This window comes from Triticum dicoccoides, chromosome 6B (genome assembly GCF_002162155.2).
Source record: "Triticum dicoccoides isolate Atlit2015 ecotype Zavitan chromosome 6B, WEW_v2.0, whole genome shotgun sequence".
Taxonomy (NCBI): Eukaryota; Viridiplantae; Streptophyta; class Magnoliopsida; order Poales; family Poaceae; genus Triticum; species Triticum dicoccoides.
Window position 1 is genome coordinate 64,489,342 of NC_041391.1, and position 5,911 is coordinate 64,495,252.

Here is a 5,911-nt window from a genome sequence, read left to right on the forward strand (position 1 = left end):
TTGCTGGAACCAGCTCCAAAAAATGCTTCCACCAGAGTATCTTTTTCGTTCTTTGCTGGACGAGCGACTTTTTGCTACAACCTTATCTTTAATTTGCTGGAACCAGGTTTTTTGATTGATTCAACAGGGGCGGCAATACAGAGCATCTTTTTTCGACAACCTTTTTTGTTTGCGAGCATCGATGGCGAGCGTTGCCAGGAGCACGGCGGTGACTATCGGCGGTGAGGGCAAACGGGGGAGGGCGACGGCGCGCTGCGCGACACGGCGATGGGGGCGGCCGCCATGACCTGCGGCGATGCTTTTCCTCAGATCTGAAATCGTGACAGGGTGACAAGCGCTGGGGGAAGCGCGATCTGACGGCTATGTGGGGGCGCATCTAACGGCCAGGGTTGGACCGGCCCAAAGTTTGGGCCGGCACACCGGCACAGAGTGCTGCCCAAAACAAATCGACCAACCGTCTGACATCAAAACAGTTTCAGTCGACTGACCTCTAGTCCAACAACGGTACATCGACGGACATTTGAAGAGTTTTACAGGATGTGTTTAAGCTGTCAAATTGTGATTGGATTAAAAGGAGGTTGGGGCCCCCACTGTCGTGGTTCTAAGTCTGACAGTAGAGTGGGGGGTAGGTATGGAGAGGCAAGGTCCTAGCTATGGAGAGGTTGTAAACACAAGAGATGTACGAGTTCAGGCCCTTCTCGGAGGAAGTAAAAGCCCTACGTCTCGAAGCCCGGAGGCGGTCGAGTGGATTATGTGTATACGAATTACAGGATGCCGAACCCTTCTGCCTGTGGAGGGGGGTGGCTTATATAGAGTGCGCCAGGACCCCAGCCAGCCCACGTAATGGAGGGTTTAAGGTGTATTTAGTCCGGGGTGTTACTGGTAACGTCCCACATAAAGTGTCTTAACTATCATAAAGTCTACTTAACTACAGGCCGTTGCAGTGCAGAGTGCCTTTTGACCTCCTGGTAGTCGAGTGAGTCTTCGTGGTCGAGTCCTTCAAGTCAGTCGAGTGAATCCCTCGTTGGTCGACTGGAAGGTGACCTCTTCTAAGGGTGTCCTTGGGTAGGGTACTTAGATCAGGTCTGTGACCCTACCCTAGGTACATGACTCCATCATTAGCCCCCGAATGGATTGAGGCTTTGAGTGACGGAGGAGTTGATGTTGTTTCCGATTAACCTTTGCACACTGGTCGTGCGTTGTTCTGAACCAGAGAATCTCTTCGTTGATAGTGAGCAACTTGTCTTCAGTCGACTCGATCCATTCTTTTCTTTCGTCGAGTGATCTTTCGGGCTTCGTCGATTTCCGAGCGACGGATCGCAGGAAATCCCGCGCCTGACAGACTGATCTGCCATTCGCGGATTCCGCGGGATGCGAAATTTGGGGAAACGCGCGAAGCGGAGCGGACCGCGGCGTTCGGATGGGACGGGACATAGATGCCTCGATCCCCGTGCCGCTTTCTTCGCCACGTATCCCGCCCGCGTAACAGTTCCAGGATATGATTAGATCTGCCGGGTCCACCTGTCATCCACTCGGAAGGGATCTTATAAATGCGCCCGGCGAGGGTTTTTTGAACAGTGCCCCAGCATTCCCTCTCTCTGCCTCCTTCGTCTCCGCCCAACGCGCTCGTTCTCGCCCCCGCACCACTTCTCCTCACGCGCCCTGCCGGAAGCCATGGTCAAGGAGAAGACGGCGGCGCTGGAGCGCGCGAAGAAGGCGTCGGCGACGGAGAAGGCGAAGGGGAGATCCACCAGCCGCGGTGGGTCTTCGTCTAGATCCCGCCTGCTGAAAGGCTGGGTCCAGGGAGATTGGATCCAGTCGACCATCACGGAGAATGATCTCCTCGACATGGCCAACGAGGGCCTGATCCACAATGGAGCTGCGAGGCTTCCGGGGAAAGAGTGGCAGCCCCAGCCAGAAGAGGGTGAGTGCGTGCTTCTGGCTACCCATGTAGACCGCGGATTCTCTTTGCCGCCGAGCGTTTTCTTCCGTGGTTTCTTGAACTTTTTTGGAGCGCAACTCCACCACTTCACCCCGAATTCTATCGCCTATCTTGCCGCGTTTGTGTCCATGTGCGAGAGTTTTCTGGGCTGTCGACCGCACTGGGGCTTGTTCAAGCACATATTCACATGTCGCTCTCAAACTGTGAAGAAGGCGAGTCCAGGCGACGAAAGAACCCGAGTGGTCCAAATGTGTGGAGGTCTGGGGATCCAGGTGAGAAACAAGAGCACCTTCCCAGCCATGACATTTCCCGAGTCAGTCAGAGGCTGGCGGTCGACCTGGTTCTACTGCCAGGATGAGTCGACACCGGGGCAGTCGAGTGGGCTCCCTCCATTTACCATGGACCGAGTGAGCAAGCCCTCCTCCCTGAAGCTGATCCCGGAGGAGAAAGCTGACGTGAAGATGTTGATGGAGCGCGTAGTTCAGTTGGTTCGGGAGGGAATGACGGGCATGGATCTCCTGGAAGTTTTCCTTAGGCGCCGAATCCAGCCTCTTCAGTTCCGGAGCCACTGCATGTGGTTGTACTGTGGGACTGAGGATGTGACTCGGGTCAATCCAGAAGCAGTCGACGATGCCACTCTGGAAAGGTGGATGGCCGCTGTTACTGGGAACAAGGACAACCCTCGCGGGGCCAGAAGGATTCCTCCACTCGACTGCCACAGTGATCCAAACAAGGCATGTCTGCCCCACTTCCCGTTGTATTCTCATCATATTTTATTTCTGCTTTCTCTGCTGATCGGTCGACTGATCTTTGTCTTGTTGTCTCTCAGGCCCTCACTGAACTGTACTCGATGCCCAACGGAGCGCAGGCTCCGACTGAGGAGGGAGAAGCGAGTGGGGGCGAGAGCCAGGAGGAGGAGTGGGACTCGGACGCCGCCGAGGCCGATGATGATGACGATGACGATGATGATGATGACGATGAGGACGGGGAAGAGGAGGAGGAGGTGGAGGTCGCACCACCGCGCTCGGAAAGGCGGTCGAAACTTGTCCATGACCCTGCGACTGAACGCGGCGAGGGGGTCGCGACTGTTACTCAGTCGACCAAGCGCCCCCGGACCACCTCTCCGGCGCCGACTGAAAAGGCGCCGAAGCAGCCCAGGGCGTCCCCGTCGAAGCCGACCAAGCACCTGCCGAAGATGAAGGTGTCCATCCCCACCATATCAGGGTAATCATATTGCTTACGTCTTCTTGTTTTGTGTGAACTTTATCTCTGGTTGGCGCTGGAGTTAGTCGACTGACTCTTTGGAGTTGCAGTGCTGCTACTTCTGAGACCTCAGCCCGGGCTGACGACCATGAGATGGAGGACGCAGCAACCTCAAAACCTGGTATTATACTCTTAACACCGTTTCTAGTCGACTGACTCATGATCTCTAATTCTGATTCTTTTCTGTAGCTCCATCCAATGTTGTTATCACTCTCCCTGATCATGATGAAGACGAGGAACCACTAAAGCACAGAATGAGAAGGAAAGCGTCTGCCAGCAGGGCGCCCCAGGATGTGACGGTGCCTGAGACTCTGGTCGCGGAGGAGAACACCACTCGACACACTGTGTCCTTCGCAGATCCGCTGACGAGTGCTCCGTAGCCCTCCCTCTTCACGACGCACCACGTCCCAGAGGACCAAGCTGGCGCCGCGAAGGAGGCGATACGCCAGGCAGGGATCATGATGGAGCAGTTGAAGACCATCTGGGATGCGAGCCAGGCAGCTTACGACGCCAGTTCTGCCCTTCAAAGGAATGTTCAGGTCAGTCGACCACCACTTGTTCTGTCAGGATATGCTATCAAAAAACTTTTCTTTCCAGAATTTATAGTAGTCACCCACTGGGTGTGTCGATTTAAACTCCGTGTTAGCGGGGGCACGCTGAGTGCACCCGCTGGGTGTAGTCCCCAAGGCTAAGGTCAACTGCGGGCAGTCGGCCTTAGGCTTTATAATTTCAGTCCCTCCGCCATTCAACTATGGCAAATGGATTTCGCAAACCGGTGGGGGCACGCTGAGTGCACCCACTGGGTGTAGTCCCCGAGACTGTGGTCGACTGCTGGCAGTCGGTTACAGTCTTAAAGAATACATCTTGTTTTTTTTTGAGGTCGACTGGTCGACTCTGTCTTCAAATAGGATTAGGGGGGCACGCTGAGTGCACCCACTGGGTGTAGTCCCCAAGGCTAAGGTCGACTGCGGGCAGTCGGCCTTAGGCTTTATAATTTCAGTCCCTCCGTCATTCGACTAAGGCGACTGGGTTTCACAAACCGATCGACTGGTCGACTCTGTCTTCGACTGGTCGATTAGTGGGGGCACGCTGAGTGCACCCACTGGGTGTAGTCCCCGAGACTACGGTCGAACGCTCGTATTCGGCTGTAGTCTTAGAAACGCATGATTTTTCCTTTTTCACTCGGAAGTGAATTATATTTGACATTTTAGTCGATTGGTTCTTCGCAGAACTCCTGTGATCTTGTGGCTCGCTACTCTGAGCTGGAAAACAAGCACATTCAGCTCGAGCTGAATTTGAAGCTGGTTCAGGAGAATTTGACGAAGGCAAAGGAGGAGATCGAAGGTATGTTTGGTGAGACCTTGACGACTGCTTTTTCCCTTTATTTGTTTCAAAATCTGATCTTGCTGTAACTTGCAGGTAAGGTGAGGGAGGCCGAACGGAAGAAGGACCTTGAACTAGCTGAGAAGGTCAAGCTTGTTGACGAGAAGTTAGCTTCAGTCGCCAAGCTTGAGCAAGAAAATGCCAATCTGAAAGCTGCTCTTGGGAAGAAAAAAGATCTGGAGGCCTTCATGAATGGTCTTGCCAAGAAGCTGTTTCTTATGCTTGAAGGTAAATCTCTATGCTCGGCGATCATTTCCAACCGTGGTTTTTCCATTCGACCATTGCCTTGACTCGGTGATCGTCCTTGCAGAATTTTGTCAAAACTTTGAAGAAGAAACTAGCCGGCTGGAACCAAACCTTGACCCCGTCAATTCTCCGATGGACGACGAAGCTGCCATGAATGTTTTCCGACTGGAGTCCCGTGTTGCAGCTGTCGTGGACTATCTTGCAAGGCTGAAGGTCGCCACATCTCGCATCGACTCGACGCTCTGGCCTGGGGAGACTCTTCAGAATGACCTCGAGTCGCTGATGGCTCGCTTGAACACGATCCCTGGTCGAGTGCAGGAGTGGAAAAAATCCTCGGCTCAGTGCGGTGCAGATGTTGCTCTGTGTCTGGCCCGAGTTCACTGCAAAGATGCGCGAGAAGACAAGCTGGCGGCCCTCCGGGTGGCCAACACCAAGAAACACGACTTCAGGTCCTTTATGGAAACTTTCCTTGCGGCTGCCACTCGAATCGCAGATGGGATTGATCTTGATGAGTTTGTTGCACCTTCCAGCCCTCCACAGGAGGGGTAAAAAACTTCTTCTAAGCTTGACGCTTTAAATTTGCCTCGGTATGCCGAGTGGAATTGTAACCGATAAACCTTAACGGGCTTAGCGCCTGAGCACTTCCGGTTCCTTTAGGTATCGATCCGAACTTGAATTTGTCGTTTGAATATGATTGCTCTTGGCTCGAAATGTCTTTTGCAGGTTCAAAGCAGGGCGCTTACTGCAATCGACTTATTCCTTAATCCACTTAGGTGAGCGCTGGGCTGCAGCTAAGCCCCCGAGTGAGAGGTTTGTTCTTCACTCGGTAGGGTTTTTATATCTTAGGCGAGCACTGGGCTGCAGCTAAGCCCCCGAGTGAGAGGTTTGCTCGTCACTCGGTAGGATTTTTATACCTTAGGCGAGCACTGGGCTGCAGCTAAGCCCCCGAGTGAGAGGTTTGCTCTTCACTCGGTAGGATTTCGGTAACTTAGGCGAGTACTTGGACTGCAGCTAAGCCTCCGAGTGGAAGTCTGGCTTATCACTCGGTAGGATTTTTGATAACTTATGCGAGCACTG